General features: G+C 51.5%; 1 protein-coding gene across 1 annotated transcript in view; it reads left to right on the top strand.

Annotated features, from left to right (window-relative positions):
• The first annotated feature begins 15,754 nt into the window (after positions 1-15,754).
• SH3BP2 (SH3-domain binding protein 2) overlaps positions 15,755-17,593 on the top strand; it is a 39,854-nt gene continuing 38,015 nt past the window's right edge. Inside the window, exon 1 of the mRNA XM_012655059.1 lies at positions 15,755-15,902. The gene's annotated coding sequence lies outside the window, so the exon portion shown is untranslated. The remainder of the gene's footprint in view (positions 15,903-17,593) is intronic.

The raw sequence follows: 17,593 nt of genomic DNA, 5'->3' as shown, positions 1-17,593 counted from the left end.
CTTGAGCCCAGGAGTTTGAGGTTGCTGTGAGCTAGGCTGATGACATGGCACTCACTCTAGCCTGGGCGACAAAGCGAGACTCTGTCTCCAAAAAAAAAGAATGAGTTGAAATAAACACACAAGACTTGGCCCTCAAATTTTTGCAATATGAAACAAAACAATTAAAAAAGCTAACCGTGTCTTTGTGTGGCTCAGTGGGAGCTACACTCAGGCTCTGCAGCCAGACTTGCTGGGTATAAATCCCAGCTCCCCCAACATGAGCCTCACCTTTTGAAGCTCCAGTTTTCTCATTTCAAAATGGGGCTCACTTCCCTCTCGTGGCAAACTAAAACCTAAGTTAATATATAAACAAACTGCAACCTAACTTGAGAGTGTGTGTGTGTGTGTGTGTGTGTGTGTGTGTGTATATATATATATTTTTTTTTTTTGAAACAGGGTCTTGCTCTGTCTCCCAGACTGAATTACAGTGGTGCCATCACAGTTCACTGCAGCTTCAAACTCCTGGCCTCAGGCTATCCTCCTGTCTCAGTCTCCAGAATAGCTACAGGCCCCTACGGCCATGCCTGGGTAATTTAAAAAAATTTTCTCACTTCTAAATAGTGAAACAGGTCTCACTATTTTGCTCAGGTTGGTCTAAAACTACCTGGCCTCAATGATCCTCCCACCTTGGCCTCCGGAGTAGCTGGGATTACAAGTCTGAGCCACCTGGCCGACTCCAGGTAATTTTATGTATAAGAGCAATAGACTCAGAACTTATGCATTTTCAGAAAAATGGGTTAACCTACTAGAGACAACTTAGAATTATAGTAACCACAGTGGGGAAGTTTTAACTTATATAAAATTGTTGACTTGTGAAGTGTATTAGAAAAGAAAGAATTCTAGCTACCCGGGAGGCTTAAGCGGGAGGATCCCTTGAGCCCAGGAGTTCGAGGCTGCAGTAAGCTATGATCATGCCACTGCACTCCAGCCTGGGTGACAGCAATAGACCCTGTCTCTAAAGAAAAAAAAAAAAAAAAAAAAGGATCCATAATACCACAAAAGCAATGAGATGCATTCTTTAATTGGTATACAGGGGTATTTAAAAGATTAAATTAATCTAAGATTGCCTCTTTAAAAGATACCTTACAGAAAGCAAATGAAAAAAATCTTAAAAGTCTTTTTCACAAATATTAGTCAAAAGCTTTAGCCATCTGAACAGGAAATCTTGTTTCATTGGCCAGAAAAACAATTTGGATCTAGGTACTTTTTTAATAAATCAGTGAGCTTGTGTTATCGTAGCTTGGCATGTGGCTAAAATTTTAGAATGAAAGCTGTAATATTTGTTTGTCTATATGTCTCTGTCTGTATGATATGTATATGTGATATTTTTCTATCTCCTTTTGATATTGCCACACTAAATTGTAAATGAGTTCTATTTAATTGGCTTTAGGCTGGGCGCAGTGGCTCACACCTGTAATTCCAGCACTTTGGGAGGCCGAGGTGGGAGGGTCACTTGAGGCCAGGAGTTCCAGACCAGCCTGGGCAACATAGTGAGACCTCTAACTCTGCAAAGAAAAAAAAATAAACAAAATTTAAAAATAAAATAATTTGCTTCAAGAAAAAGAAGTGCTTATACAAATGAAATATTCTCTCAGGGCTGGGTGCAGTGGCTCATGCCTGTAATCCTAGCACTCTGGGAGGCCAAGGCAGGTGGATCATTTGAGCTCAGGAGTTCAATACCAGCCTGAGCAAGAGTGAGACCTCCGTCTCTACTAAAAAAAATAGAAAGAAATTAGCTGGACAACTAAAAATATATAGAAAAAATTAGCAGGGCGTGGTGGCACATGCCTGTAGTCCCAGCTACTCGGGAGGCTGAGGCAGGAGGATCGCTCGAGCCCAGGAGTTTGAGGTTGCTGTGAGCTAGGCTGATGCCTCGGCACTCTAGCACGGGCAACAGAGTGGAACTCACAAAAAAAAAAAAAAAAAAAGAATTTAAATTAATATATGTAACTAAAATTACTAGAAATAATAAGGGAAACAACTCTATATGCACGGATACAAGGAAGGTAAGATGTACTTTTGGTAAGGTATAGGATGTTTTGTTTTGTTAAGGAAAAGAGTAATTTTTGTCCTAAAACAGAATCACAGTTTGTTGCGAAATGAGAAAGATGAAAAGTATAGAACAAATAACTGAATGGATATAAGAAGGTTTTAGGTTTGTGGAAGATGAATCTTGTGAAAGGAATTTTATATGTGATCAAACTGGCTAAGATTAGATGGGAATTATTTATGTTTTTCTAAAATTGAGCATTAGCATCAAAAGTACACTAATGCAGGCTGGGCACGGCAGGTCACATCTATAATCCTAGCACTTTGGGGAGGCCAAGGCAGGAAGATTACTTGTGGCCAGGAGCTCGAGACCAGCTTGAGCAAGAGCGAGACCCCGTCTCTACAAAAAAAAAAAAAAGAAAAAGAAAAACAGAAAAATTAGCCAGGTGTGGTGGTGCATGCCTGTAGTCCCAGCTACTTGGGAGGCTGAGACAGGAGGATCTCTTGAGCCCAGGAGTTTGAGGTTGCCGTGAACTATGATGACGCCACTGCATCCTAGCCTGGGCAACAGAAGACCGAGACCCTGTCTTTAAAAAAAATAAAAATAAAAAAGCACCCTAATGCAAAGCTAGAATTTGGTCCTCTCTGTTAAAATAAGATTTTCTTTTCCTTGGTGTATTGAACGTCTGCTCTTAATAGGAAATTGTGAAAGGCTTTTGTTTACCTTTTAGAAATTGGTCTAGGAAACAAAGATTCTGGGTTTTACCAAGATAATTTCCTGTGCTTCATGTTGTCTTTATTAGTTTTTTTAAATCACTTATGAAAACTGAACAATCCTCTCTGTTAAAAGAGCTAAGGGTTTCTACAACTATGTAACTTTTTCTATTTGCCTTTGAAGACTTTTCATTATGACTTTGGTTAAATAAATGACTTTTGTTCACAGTGACCTGTGATCCTCTTTTAATCAAATGTTTTAAACTTTGATATTTTTTTGACTAACTTCCCCAAATCAAATTCTAAGTTTAGTCTTTTTCTTGACCTTGAATTAACTTTGGGATTTTTCAGATGGGCCCTTGGAACATCTCAAAAGGGTACCTCTCCTTATAAAAAGAGATATTAAACTAATTGGACTTATTTGATATATTAAATTATATGGGAAACATTGTCAAATAATAAGTAATGCTAAACTTTCTTTGAGTTATATTTGTATGGTGTATTATTAATATATATTTCAGAAATTATATGAAATTCATAGAAATCTAATAGTCCTGGTATAATGTTACCAGTCATAATTCTAGTTTTTATCTTTAAATGGATGCAACAGAAATAACCAAATTTCCATTTCAATCATTATTGTAAAGAGCTCTCATCATATCTCTATCCATGGGCATTTTAAGTCTTGTCACTCACAGATGGTTAATTTTTTACTCTGGTACTTTCCTGAGCAACTATAAGCCTGAAATGTTTTGTCTCCAAGGAGATTCATGTAAAGAACTCTGACAGGTGCACATTTCTGATAACTTGAAGATTATACCATTGGATGGGTAAGAGTTCCCAGATCTCTAATGAAGAAACTCACTGGTTCACAAAATTGCTAACCCAACATCAAGCAGGACAAGAATTAATTAAATATCAAGGAAATGATTTGGTAGATATTCATGTTAAATCAGCCAGTACTGAAATTATTAAGACATGCAATTTTAATGAACTCCATAAGATTGATCCAAGTCAAATTATCTATGACTTACTTAATAGACAGTGTTGGTGGGCTGGGCACAGTGGCCCGTGCCTGTAATCCTAGCCTCCTAGGGAGGCTAAGGTGGGAGGATTGCTTGATGCCAATAGTTAAAGACCAGCCTGAGCAAGAGCCAGACCCCATCTCTACAAAAAATAGAAACATTAGCCAGGTGTGGTGGTGCACATCTGTAGTCCTAGCTACTGGGGAGGCTGAGGCAGGAGGATCATTTGAGCCCAGGAGTTTGAGGTTGTTGTGAACTATGATGATGCTACTGCATTCTAGCCCGGGTGGCTGAGCAAGACCCTGTCTCAAAAACAAAAACAAAAACAGTGTTATGTACCTGATTTGGAAAAACAAAATTGGTATCTGAAAGGATGTAAATCCAATGTCAAGCGTGGACTCCTAGAGGCCCCGGATGGCTGCCTGGTTCTTCCTAAGTCCTTTGAGTTCCCGTTGTTAAAAGCTCTGCACTCCACAACTCATCATGGAAGAGACAAAATGATCCAAATTATAAAAAATATTGGTAGGTGCCTATTCTAAAATTACTAAAATGATTTGTAACCAACGTTTTGTTGGTTAAACCCACAATTCTGGTAAGATAATAAAAACCTCAGGTGATACATTTCTGATCCCTGCTGGGTCATTTTAATGCTTACGGATGGGTTTCAGTCAGCTGCCACTTTCCACACGTTTTCTGGTTGTATAGAAGCTTTCCCATGCAGCGCAGCCGATGGCATAACAGTAGCTAAAATGTTATTAGAAAATGTGTTTCCCTTATGGAGCATCACCAGAGAAACCTCCAGGGATAGAGGTCCTCATTTTACTGGGCAAATTACAAAGCGGTTAAATAAGGTGTTAAAAACACAGTGGCTTTACCATTGTCCCTGTTACCCTCAGTCTTCTGGGAAGGTCGAAAGGATAAACGGCATTTTAAAACTGAAATTGGCAAACTTAACTGAATCAATTGGAGTATCTTGGCCAAAGGTATTACCAACTGGTGGCAATCAGATCCACCATTACTGGGAAACATAGACTGACCCTATGAAATAGTTCCTGGAAGACCGATGCCCCTAATAGTAGAACCTCATGTATCTCCTGCTCTTCTGAACTCTAAGAGGACTAAATACTGCAACACTCTAACAACTTACACCAAAGTGTACTTTCACCAGATAAAGGAATACTACCATGACCCACCAGCGGAGGAAAACCAAACCCTTCACAGTCTAGAACCTGGAGATTGGGTCTTCTGGAAACTCTATCAGAGAAAGACTTCCCTTGAACCCCATTGGAAGGGATCATACCAAGTTCTTCTCACCACCCACGCTGTAGTAAAACAACAAGGCCTCGAAATTTGGGTCTACAACTCATAACTCAAAAGGGCCCCTCGGACTCCTAGAACTGTATGCTTGTTGGAGACCTTAAGGCAAAGCTGACTGGGTAAGTTTTTCTTCAGGTGCAGATGACATCCTAGATCACAAGTCAAGACTTCTCTGTCATCATGAAAACCTTATATTTTTTCCTTTTTTCTTTATTTCCTGTTGTCCCAATCTCTTTCCTTTCCTTACAGGAAAATCCATGGGACCATAATCCATGGATGGCTTTAGTGAAAGCTTATGCACTAGCAAGAAACCAGAGCAATTGTTGAGTTTGTGGGCTAATGCCCCCATATCAGGAAACGATTTCACTAATGCCAATGCCTCTCTGTGTTCCAAACAAAAGTCGCCCTGAGGCGCCAAAGGAAGAGTGGACAGCTATCCTTGATATTCTAGGTGTCACTGCTAATGCTTTCCTACAGTCACTGGAAATAGCACCCTGATCTTCTCAATTAATAACCTAATCATCATCAAATACAGAAAAACCTATCCAAGTGCTGCCTGCGAACAGTATATTGTGCTTCCAGGCATCACGTACTCAAGACCTGGGGACTACTTATGTGGGTACAAGTAATTCTATAATGTCACTGAATTAAATTCTGTAAGGTCCTTTTCCACTAAATGTGGGTATGCACCCTTTCAGCACGCTGTAAAAGGAACCATGAAAAAGTAAATTTCCCATTGGACCTGTTTCAGGAGCCATGAAGACATATGGTAGAAAAATTTAACTGGCCTCTGCTCAAACACCACTAGATGTTCCTCTCTTGCAGCCCCCCAGGCCTATCTTGGGTCTGCAGAGATCTGCTTGTGCTGGTGGCTTCCTCACTGGTTCAGGTCTTGCTTACTAGCGTGACTCACTCCTGCCTTCCAAATGACTTTCCCTGAGGGTTCCCGTGATACCTCCCATAATCAGAGGCCAGAGTAGTCAATAACTGTGGCCAGAGTGGTCAATAACCTTGAAATAGATGAAGATAATTTAGTTTCCACTGAGGAAAATTTCCAGTGGGGTTCCTGGGGCTCACTCTTGGCGGTAGTGGGGTGCTGGTTGTATAGAATGTGAAGCTAATCCATAAGTTGAGGAAAATCTTGGATTTTGTAGCCAATCAGACCTCCCAGGGCTTCAGACAGGTAGAAGCCACTCTCCAAAAGGTGGATGAGAACATGTTTAACAAAAACACTGGATCTGGCAACTTTAGATCTCTGCCCATGTTGGTGTGAACCAAAATAAAATTTTAAGGCTCATTCCCCCACCAGCTACTGAATGGACCCCCTCGTGGCCAAAGGAATATCCTAAAACTAAATTGCCTGCCAGAAGGAAGGAGGTCAGACATGCCTTATCATGCCCCCCTCCCTTCCTGGGGACATCCTTTGTAACCCATTAACAGGCCTAAGTGTATGCAAGATAAACCCGTAGGTCCTCAATTACACAACAAATCTATGTCCAGTGGCTTATCTCTGATAAACAGCTCCTGTGTTAAAACACTCCAAGGCTTTAGACAAAGCTTCATGTCTTTAACCAATTACAAGTCAAAGAATCTTTAAATCCACCTATAACCTGTAAGCCCCCGAACCCCTGTCTCCCTGAAATGTATAAAACCAAACTGTAACCCAACCACAGCGGGTCCACTTGCTCAAGGCTTCTTAGGCGTGGCTCTGGGTCATGGTCCTCAAATTTGGCTCAGAGTAAATCTCTTTAAAATTATTTCACAGAGTTTGGCTTTTTTTCCATTGACATTGGGGACTTGTATACCATGCTGAACAAAACCAAATGCTGCATTTATCGTTATCCAGATTTACTACACAGAAAGCTTCATTTAAAAGGTGGCTGATATTGCTGCTTCTCCAGACACTGACATTGGATACAACCAAGGGAATTGCTCAGAGTGAAGGAACACAGGATGTGTTTATGGGAGCAGCTAATGACTGGTTTGCAGGCATCCTGGATGGTGAATGGCAAGTCTGGCCATGCCACGCTTTTCTAATCTTGAGACTTCTTTTAGTGGGTCTCTGTATTACTGTGACTTTTGTTTCCAGGCTGACTGCTTCCTTAAACCAAGCCATTTTGTAGCGAACCAGGGCTCTTCACTGCTGTCATGCCTCTAGCAAAGACCACGACCAACAGGACTCAAATATTGTTGAACTACAGTATTTCCATTGCCTGAATTTTAACTTATTTGATTTTAATCAGTTTGGCTTGTGGAGACTCCTGTTAAGGAGAATAGTTTGTCCTTTTGGTATTATCCTCCTGCTGGCCATCAGGATACTCTCCCTGATGTGCCATGTCCCCTGAAGAGTTGTAAATACTTGTATGCAGCCGTGCTTTCTACGTGAAATGGCCTCTTTATGGTTAGAACAACAAAACATGAAGAAAACAGAATCATCCAACTAATTTGAAATTGTGAATTATGAATTCCATACAGAGACCAAAAAAGCCATTATGATGGTAACAAAAAATGGTGTCAGCCTGTAATCCTAGCACTCTGGGAGACCGAGGCGGGCAGATTGTTTGAGCTCAGGAGTTCGAAACCAGCCTGAGGAAGAGCGAGACCCCGTCTCTACTAAAAATAGAAAGAAATTAATTGGACAACTAAAAATACATAGAAAAAATTAGCCGGGCATGGTGGTGCATGCCTGTAGTCCCAGCTACTTGGGAGGCTGAGGCAGAAGGATCGCTTGAGCCCAGGAGTTTGAGGTTGCTGTGAGCTAGGATGACGCCATGGCACTCTAGCCCGGGCAACACAGTGAGACTCTGTCTCAAAAAAAAAAAAAAATGGTGTCAGTGCCCAAGGTTTTAGTCAATCTCTCAAAATTGAGAGACCAAAAGGGAGAGATGTTAAACGAAGTTAAATTTGGCCTAATGCTGCCTCCATATGTAGTGAACTCTAATGTAACTTAATATGTGAACAAACTGCAACCTAACTTGACAGTGTATTCTTACAACAAGAAATGAGTCTTGGCCAATCATAGCGGCTGCGCTTTCAGCCAATTGCAGGCAGCAAAGTGCTCAGACATGTCCATTTTAGGCAAATGCCTGGCTGTAGCCAATTAGGCCATTTCTGTATGTTTCTCCTTTTTCCGTCTATAAATACTGCTTGCCCAAGTTGCTGGGTGGAGCTATCTGAACCTTTACTGATTCAGCGAACTACCTGATTCAGTAATCGTTTCTTTGTTGAAGTAAACTCTGCTAAATTTATGTATTTATTTACTTATTTATTTTTAAAGATAGGGCCTGTCACCCAGGTTGGAGCACAGTGCTGTGATCATAGCTCACTGCAGCTTCGAACTCCTGGGCTCAAGCAATCCTCGTGCCTCAGCCTCCCAAGCAGTTGGGACTACAGGCATGCATGACCACACCCAGCTAATTTTTTCTTATTTTTTATAGAGACAGGGTCTTGCTATGTTGCCCGGGCTGGTCTTGAACTCTTGGCCTCCTATATTGCTGGGATTACAGGCATGAGCCACTGCACCTAGCCCAAACTCTGCTAAATTTAATTTGTCTACAGTTTTTCTTTTAACAGTGGTTTAGGAATGAGATGGGGTAAGGGATGTAAAAAGCACCTGGCAGTGTAGCTGGTGCAGCAGGTGCTCAGGGAAGGCTGTGTGCGTGTGTGTGTGTGCACAAGCCACCGGGCCCCACACCATCGCAGGCCAGGCCTCGTTTAGCTCTGCCTCCAGCAAGCCCCAAGCCCCTCCTGCTGCCCTTCTTCACAGGCCAATCCCAGCTTCCTTGTGTCTGGGAAAGCCTCCACCCTTATGGTCCTGAGTCCCCTCCTACCATTCACGCCACCTGTGAGCTGGGGAGCAGGCTCATCTTTTCCAGCCCTACCCACTGTTGGAGGTTGGGGGAAGAGGCGGTGCTGGACAGGGGCGTTCTGAGTTACTATGGGGGGCACCAAGCTGGGGCACAGGAGGGCTCCAGCTCAGCCTGGGTGCAGATGGGCACAGTGGGGCATCCCGGTATTGGGGTTCAATCACAAAAGTCCATCTGATTGGCCAGAGGGTGGCACATGTGGAAGGGGTGTGCTCAGGTAGCAGCTGGGGGCCTTTGGGCTCCAGCGCGGTTTGGGGGACCCACGAGTGTGGGAATTGAGGTTAAGGTCCAGTCCCGAGGATGGAAAAGTGGAAGGGGAAAGGGAGTGGTCCTCCAGTGCCCTGGGCTGGGCAGGTGGCTGGAGGTCTGGTAGGACCCACCCAGATCCCACATGCCACCAGGTGGGCCGGGAGTTCTGGGAGCCTGGTGGGGTGATGCCCTCATTCACTCCTGCCAAGGCAGCCCAGAGAGAGGCCTGGAGGGGCTGAGGTGGGAGCAGCCCTCCCAGGCTCACCTGCTCTCCCATTCCTCCTACCTCTGGTCATAGAGGGGCCTCCTTGCACCCTCATGTCTCACGGGCCCTGTCTCAGTGTCCAGTGCTGGCTGGGGAAGGACTGGCTGCCCCTCCTGACCCTGGGCTGGGGTGATAGGTGGGGCCCCCTGGGGTGACGTGGGAACCTCACCACTGTTGAAGGCCACAGCTTCCCCTTCCCAAGCCCCATGCGGGTTTCCCCTTCCAGACCCCCCCCCACGCTTTCCTAGAGGTCACGCGGCTGGGAGGGGGTGGAGGGTGCCAGGAGAGGGTGTGTTTTGGAGGGTGGAGTCTGGCAAAGTCTCCTTGTGTACAAACACCCACCTCCCACACCACCAGGGCCGGAAGTGGGACCCAGAATAGAACGGGCAGCTTTCAAGTTCCAAATTGGGCTCCGGGGGCTGAGAGCAGACGCGTTTGGATGTAAAAATAGAAAAACAAGTTTGTGCGTGGGCTGTGAGTCCTCCTCCCACGGGGCTGGTGTAACAAAGTAGAACTTCTAGTCGGGCCTGCCTGATACTTTATTTATGTAGAAAATTGACCTAAACAAACCTCTCAGAGGGCAAAGCCAGCGGCTGACCTGGGCTGGGGGTGTGACCAGGGGAAGTGGCCTGGGGGCGCTAGCTGGCCCTTGAGCTGGCATGAGCTCCGGCTGTTTTTCCTCCTCTGTCCTCCAGGGCTACAGCCCCTGCCAGGAGTGCCCTCCCAGGATGCTGGGACCCACCCTGGTCCTACTGTCCCCAAAGAGCCTTTTCCCACTTCATCTACCTACACTGCTCTCAGGGTGGCAGAAAGCCAGCCTGCCCTAGGCACAAGGGGCAGTGGGCAAGGTGCACACAGGCCCTGCCCTCCAGGGGCTCACGGCGGGCAGTCCTGCCAGAAGCTCACGGGCTAGGGGCCACCGCTGATGACAGGGCCCTGCCCTCAAGGAGCACTAGCCTGAGTGGGGTGGTAAGGAAGCCCGGTGAGTTCTGTGCAGCGGGTGAGGCCTGAGACAAGGGTGGGCGTCTGGGCATGACTGTGGGGCCCACGGAGGCCTCCTGGGGGAGTGATACTGAGCTGGCTCTCCCGGGTGGATGAAGGAGGGTTGGGCAGGCAGAGGGGTGCCAACCCGCGGGAACTCTGGCCTGGAGTCTGGCCAAGTCCTGAGTTGGGCCCCTCACAGGCCCCTACCCCAGGCTGGCATACGGGCATTCTGTGATCCACCTACCACTGCTCACCCTCTGGCCCCAGCTCCCGCTCTGCTGCTCTCCCCCTCATTCCAGCAAAGGAGAAAACACTCACCTCCCACCCAGGGCAAGGCCAGTGTGAGAGCCACTGAGGCCAGGCCTGGGATGCAGGGCAGCTCCTGCCCAGCCTGCTCTTCCTGCCAGAGGATGTGCTGTTAACCCAGCATCTCCCAACCCTGAGCCCATGCTCACCAGCCTCAGGCCTGCATGAGAGGCCTGGAGCTGGAGCCGGCCCCTGAGCCACATCCTTCCCCACAGCCCCCCCTCAGCCTCACTCCCCTTCCCCCTACTGCTGGGCTGTGTGGCCAGGGCACTGCCCAGGACAGCTCCTAACAGCCTCTCCCTGGGGATAGGAGGTGGGGAGGTAGGGTGTCCTCTACTGTTCCCAAGCAAGCAGGCAAGCAGCCTTGGCCTTGGCCCTAGCAGGAACAAGCCGGCCAAGCTGAGGCAGCCTGGTGAGGAAATGCTTGCTGCGACCATGGGACTGCTGCTGGGGATGGGGCAGGGGAGAGGGCAGAGCCAGTGCTTCCACAGGGACCCAGCTGGGCAGCTCTGGGTCCCCGCGCTTTCCTTGGGGCTGCACATGGAGGCCTTTGTCTATTCACCCATCAACCACTTACTGAGCACTGCTCTGTTCCAGGAGGTGCTGAGCCTGGGGATGCAGCGGTGACCCAGGCAGCATGGCTCTAGCCCTGTGAGATGACGTTCTGAAGGGGCCTGACCACACAAACACAAATAGGGGTTCAGAGGAGGACAGCAAGGAGGGAATGTGGGGAGAGTGGGCATCTTTGAGGAGACAGGTGAGGGAAGAAGTTTCTTTTTTTTTCCTTTTAGAGATGGGGTCTCGCTCTGTTGCCCAGGCTGGAGTGCAGTGGCACAATCACAGCTCACTGCAGCCTCGAACTCCTGGGCTCAAATGATCCTTTTGCCTCAGCCTCCCGAGTAGCTGGGACTGTAGCTACTTCTCTGCCCAGCCGGTGAAAGAAGTTTCTAATCAAGGGAGAGTGAAGCAGGGCCCAGACCGGGGAAGTGGGGGCTGTGCAGCCAGGGCGGGGGCTCCAGGAGGAGGAAGCACAGTGGAAAGGCCCTGGGGTGGGAATGTGCCTGGGGTGTTGAGGGGGTGACATGGAGGCCAGTGTGGCTGGTACAGACTAGGAACCAGGAGAGAGCAGCTCAGAGAGGGAATTGCAGGGTGGTGCAGGTTGTGCCCACATAAGGCCAGTGGGCATTTGCTCTGGGGGAGGTGGGAGCTACAGGTGGTTCCCAGTGGAGAAGTGACATGACCTGACTGCCATTGTGAGTAGATCCCTCTGGTGTGACAATGGACACCACCAGGCGAGGGCAGGAGAGGGAGACCAGGGAAGAGACGATGAGGTGGGGGGCTGAGACGGGGGGATTCCAGAGGCACTTTACAGAAAGAGCTGTGAGACTTCCAGAGGGACAGGGTATGGGTCAGAGCACAAGCATCCGATGGCTCAGGGCTGCTGGCTGGAGCTCTAGGAGGTGGGAACTGCCCAGCCTGAGCAGGGAAGGCTGGGGAATGAGGCGCTGGGATGTCAACAGATGCCCAGGGACAGATGGGGAGGGTCCTCTGGTGGTCAGTGCACAAAGCCTGACGCTGGGAGGCCGATGACTCCAGGGCTGGCAGCAGCCCTTGCCCTCCCCAGCCTGACCTCCAGCCTCTCCCTCAGCAGGGTCCTCCCTGCCCCACTGAAGTTGCCTCTGCACAGTCTGGGTCCTGGTGTAGCTGCCCAAATGGCAGCACAGCTGGTGGCATGCTAGGGACTGGCCCCTGCTCTTTGGCCATCATTCTGCGGGTGTGGTTTGGGCGTCACTTGTATGCCCTTACTGTGGACCTGCTCTGCAGAGGCCCACCCTGTGGGCCAGTTGGGGGTCCTTACCTCACCTCTGCTCACCTGCGGCCCTGGGCCTGCCCTGCACACACTCCCCCATGGGGAAGATCCTCTTCCTCACCCACGCCACCCTGGGCTGCCCCATCCCCCAGGTGCCTTAGCCTCGAGCTGCTCCTTGCTCAGCCGGGCTGTTGGGAGCTGCTCTGAGGCTTCAGCCCCCACAGACCTTGGGGTCAGACTGCTGAGGGAGAAGGGGAGTAATATGGGTTGTTGGATTCTCCCCAAGGTGAGGGCTGTACACTGTTCCCCCTGTTGGCTGAGGCGCCTTGCACACTGCAGTCGATTTGCGTTTCTGGGGTTTCTGGGTGATCATTCTCTGGGTACCAGGTCCGTCCACACTGTCTGCAGGGACCCTGCTCTGCTCTTACCTCTGAGCTTCTAAAGCCAGCCCCTGCCCCCAACCCCCTGCAGTTGTGCTCCAGCCGGTGGCACCAATGTCTGGCTTTGCTCCCTTCCCCTCTAGGTCTCTGTCCCTCTCCCCAGCCACCCCTCTGGGAACAGGACACTTACTGTGACCTGATGGTGTCTGATCATGCGTGCATTTGCCCTTCCGTTAGCCACAAGATGGGGAGTCCCTGCATCATCCTGGAGTCCCCAGGGCCTGGGGAGGGGCTGGGCACTTATTTAGCTGAACTGGACATCAGGGACTTCAGGGTGTTCAGCCCGAGGCTGTGAGTGTTTGGTTAGGAGCCCCCACCAAGCCCAGCACCCAGCCTCCAAGTGGAACCCCATGTGGAAGGAGGGAGGAAACCCTGTGGGTAGGCCAAGAGTGGCAACATTGGGCACAGGAGGGGACTGAGCCTGGCTACTTCCATGATAGCTTTCACCAGCTGGGAGGGGAAGGACTTCCCAGCAAGGCAGCCCAGGACCCAACACCCAGCACACAGGAGGAGCCCTGCAGGTCCTACCTCTTCTTCCCCCACTCGAAGGTGAAATGGCCCAGGGTGGGGGGTGGGCAGAAGTGTCACAGGTGACCCTGGGCTTGGGTGAGCAGAGTTGAGACCTGGGCAGCCAGGCCCAGGAGACCTACATATGGGGATGTGAGCAGGCACCCCAGTGGGTGAGCACCCCAACCACCTGGCACCCGCCTCCTCCATCTCTGAGGTCCAAGTTCAGCCCTGAGAGCTTGGCTGTGGGTGGGTGGAGTCACAGCCCCAGGGCCAGGGTGAGAGGTGGTCCTGGGCCAGGTGCTCTTTGCACTCTTATCCTTCCCCAAGCTTCTCCTGCCATCTCCCTAGCATATGGGGAAACTGAGGCCCTGTTGGCTGAAGACTTTCCCATATCATCATCTACTTTTGTCATCACCCCAGTTGTGTCCCTTTCTCTTCAGTGGTCCTGCCTTGGTCCTAGTCTCTTCCTAGTGGGCACAGGCTTCTCCCTTATGCCTGGGCTCAGGGCGTGGCCACCTAGTTTTCTGGCCCCTCCCCCATTAGCCTCTTTGACCCCTTTCTGGCCAGCAGGGAGGCTTGCTATTGCAGCCGGGGATCCCCTTTCTGGGGCCTGGGACTCATTCCTGGGCAGCTCTGGGATGGTGGACAGTGACATGGTCCATGCTCAGTCCAACCGCAACTCTGGGCACCCCCTCGGCCTGGCTGTCTCCAGAGGCCCTCAGGAATCTCACCTGTATGACTCAAACCCAGTCCTTCGCCTGTTGCCAGGGTCAGCCCTGTACCCTCTGCCCTTGCCTCTGCCTAGTTTGGAGCAGCCAGTCCAACCCCTGTCATTGCTGCCCTGCTGGACCCAGCACAGCACAGAAGGGCAAACCTCGGCCTCCCACCTGGACAGGGCCCAGCCACCCCCAGACACCCTCAGTTCCCTTGGGTCCCCAGCAAGATCCTGTCCTTCCTCTGCTCACAGTTTCCTGGGACCTGGGGTTCAGTGCCCACTCCCCAGGGGGATAAGTCCCCCTCCCATGCCTGAGCAGTTGACCCCTTCGCTGGAAGGCTCCATTCACTCTCACGCAAGCTCTGCAGGCCTTTGTCTGTCTCCCTAGAACACACTCAGCTCACATCGCCTACCTGGCCCTGAGGGCTCTCCCGGGGAAGCCTTTTCCTCCTAGGAAGCCCCTTCTCCTACCTGCCCCTTAAACAGAGTTGTCTGAGTCTAAGCTGGATCTGTGCCCCCACCTCCAAGAAGGCGGCTGTAGAAAAGGCTGGTGGTCCTGCACAGGGAGCAGCAGAGGAGACAAGGTAAAAAGGACCCTGTTTTCTGGGTCTCACAGCTTTGGACCTCGAGCCCCTGGGCCATGGGGATCCAGACCTGGTCCAAGGCCTGGAAGTGGCTGAGAAGTGCCCTGGAGGTTGTGTGGAAACACGACAAGGTTCCAGCGGCTCCAGCAAGCCCTCCTCTGCCAGCAGGGATGACTCCACGCCTCTGCCTTGCCCTTGGCCTGAGTCAGACAGGGCAGGGTGGGGTTGGCGAGGGACAGGCTTCCTCAGCCAGGATCGGTATCACAGGGTTGGGGCGCTGACACGCCCTTTCCACGGGGATCTCGGGGCGCGGGTCATGGGACGGGACACAGACACGCTGCTCGGTTGTTCTCTCACTGGTATTTTCTGAGCACTTACTGTGTGCGGGCGTGAACGCTGTGTCCAAGCCCGCAGCCAATGCCCGCCTGTGCCTCCAGGCGCCGGGGTGATACAAGAGCGCTCCCACCCCGAGGTCTTTGGCTCAGAATGGGCGAGCAGGAAAGGCGGGGCCGGGCGTTCGGGGCGGGGCCAGGAGGCGGGACCGGGCATTCGGGGCGGGGCCATGAGGCGGGGCCGGGAGGGGCGGATGGGGCGGGACCGCTCGGGGCTGGGCGCTCGGCGGCGACCCGAGCCGCGCCTGGACCCGGGCGGCAGGGGAGAGGCGCGGAGCTCGGGGGGTAAGTCCCGGCGGAGTGTGGACGGGCGGCGGGTGGGCGCGCGGGTCCCCGGGCCTTGGTGTCGCCGCCGTGCGCGGGGCCTGGCGGTGCCAGCCTGGGCTCGTCCGGCTCTGCCCGAGGAAGCGCGGGTTGGGAGCGGGGGTGGGGTGGGGGGGGGTGGTGACGTTGGGTCCCGGAGGCCTAGGGCTGGGGGCGGTGCGACGCGCTTGTCCCACGTTCCTCCCGCCCCTGTGGCAAGGCCCCTGGACCCCAGTACACGTCCCCCAGGCCGAACCTCCACAGGCTTGGACGAACATTTGCTCCCACCTCATCCCGGGAATCCAAACTTTCCTTGCCTGTTCGTCTGATTCACACTGAAGTGTGAGTGAGTGATAGCCGTGGCTCGGGCAGTCTGCGACTTATATGGGGAGTGGTGAGTCTCAGAGCAGATGGCAGAGAGAATGGGAGAGGTGGGGTTGGGGACAGCCCTTTCACACGTGGGCCCAGCCCCTGGCAACCCAGCCCGTCCCTGCAGCTCCTGTCTTGGCTCCTTCCGGGGATGTTGAGAGGGCCTGAGCCCTGTAGTCGTGCGCGTGTCCCTCTCTGTGCCTCAGTTTGCTCATCGTGGACACTGGTGACAGCAGTGCCTTCTGGTCAGGTGGCCATGCTAAGTGCCTTTCAGAGGTGGCTTTGGCCTTGGGCGAGTGCTCCGTGGGGACCCCTGGTGTTGCCTCATGGACAACATGTGTGTGGTCTTGTAGGCAGTGTACAGAGCAGACCTCAGCATGGGGCTCAGGAAATGTCACCTACTGTGACGTTGATCATGAAGTATGTATAATTTTTTTTCACAACAGTCTAAAAGCAGGGCCAAGGGTCCTAGTCCTGGACTGGGAGCAGGACTTTGGGTTCAGCTCAGCCCAGCACTGACTATGTGACCTGGGTGAGCCCACATGAGCCCCTGCCCTCATGGCTCTGGCCCTGCAGGACCAGAGGAGGGGCTTGGCCCCACCCCCTCCTACCTTTCCCTAGTGTGTCCTTTACCCAGAAACCCTCGGAGGGGGGCCTCCTGGGAGCCCAGCCTAGGAGCCCCACATCCAGTGTTCCACCCCTGGCAGGACAGGGAGATGGGTGCCAGAGGTGAGGGCTCCAAGGAGTGAGGACTCCCTTTCCCTGCCCTCCACCTGGCTCCCTGTTACCTGGCTCTGTGCCCTGTGTTGGGGCGCACCCTGGCAGAGGGGGCAGACAGAAGGACAGGTAGGTAGTCCAGTCCTGGGACTGACAGGGCCATCTGGCAAAAGGGGTGCTGACAGGGAGTTTGGCCTTTTTGGAGAGGCTACCAGATCTGCAGGGTCCTGGAGGAGCCCACCAAGGAGGCTGGCCTGGGGGAGACAGAGGAAAGGAGGTTGGGCTCCAGGCCTGCCATGGCTCTTCCTGTTCACATGGACAGAGGAAGCAGGGTGCTGAGTCAGCCCCTCCAACCCCGGCCACATGGATGAATGCACACTTGCAGGCCTACAGATGGGAAACTTGAAGGGGGCCGAAGAGACGCAATGGCCACCAGACTTGGTCGCAGAGGGGCTGGGAGGAAGGGCACGAAGTCAGGCTGGGGTCCGGGGTTTGAATTCAGATGCCACCACTTAACAGCTGTGTCATTGTGGTTGGGAGGCTTCATGTTGCTGAGCCTCCATTTCCTCATCTGTAAAGTGAGGGGCATGAGCCCCTTTCTAGCTCATGGGTGGCTGGAGTACCCAAGGGGCTGGTGGGGACACATGGTTGGTATTCAGTGACTGTGAGTCACTGGGAATCCTTTCCCTGGCCCTCAGGGATGCTGTGTGTCCTGGAGGGACAGTAGGGACAAACTGGGCCACCTCTGCTTGGGTTGGGGTGGGGGCAGGGCCAGGCCTGGAGAGGCCTGGGGCAAATGGCAGCCTTCCAGGTTGCTGCTAACCTTTGATCCAGAGGTAACTGATCCATAGCCCTTGGTCTCCTGGGCTGAGGAGCGGCCAGTATTGGGTACCCACCTGGGTCCTCAAAGCTCCATGTGGGGCACCAAGGGTCAATGACTGTGGTGGCCCCGCCCTCCTTTCACTGGCTGGCTGGTAGGTGGCCTTGGCAAGCCCCGGG

Source organism: Propithecus coquereli, unplaced genomic scaffold, assembly GCF_000956105.1.
Source record: "Propithecus coquereli isolate 6110/MARCELLA unplaced genomic scaffold, Pcoq_1.0 Scaffold459, whole genome shotgun sequence".
In the NCBI taxonomy this organism is placed as follows: Eukaryota; Metazoa; Chordata; class Mammalia; order Primates; family Indriidae; genus Propithecus; species Propithecus coquereli.
Note: the sequence above shows the minus strand (reverse complement) of the source record. Positions and strands in the feature narration are given on the sequence as shown.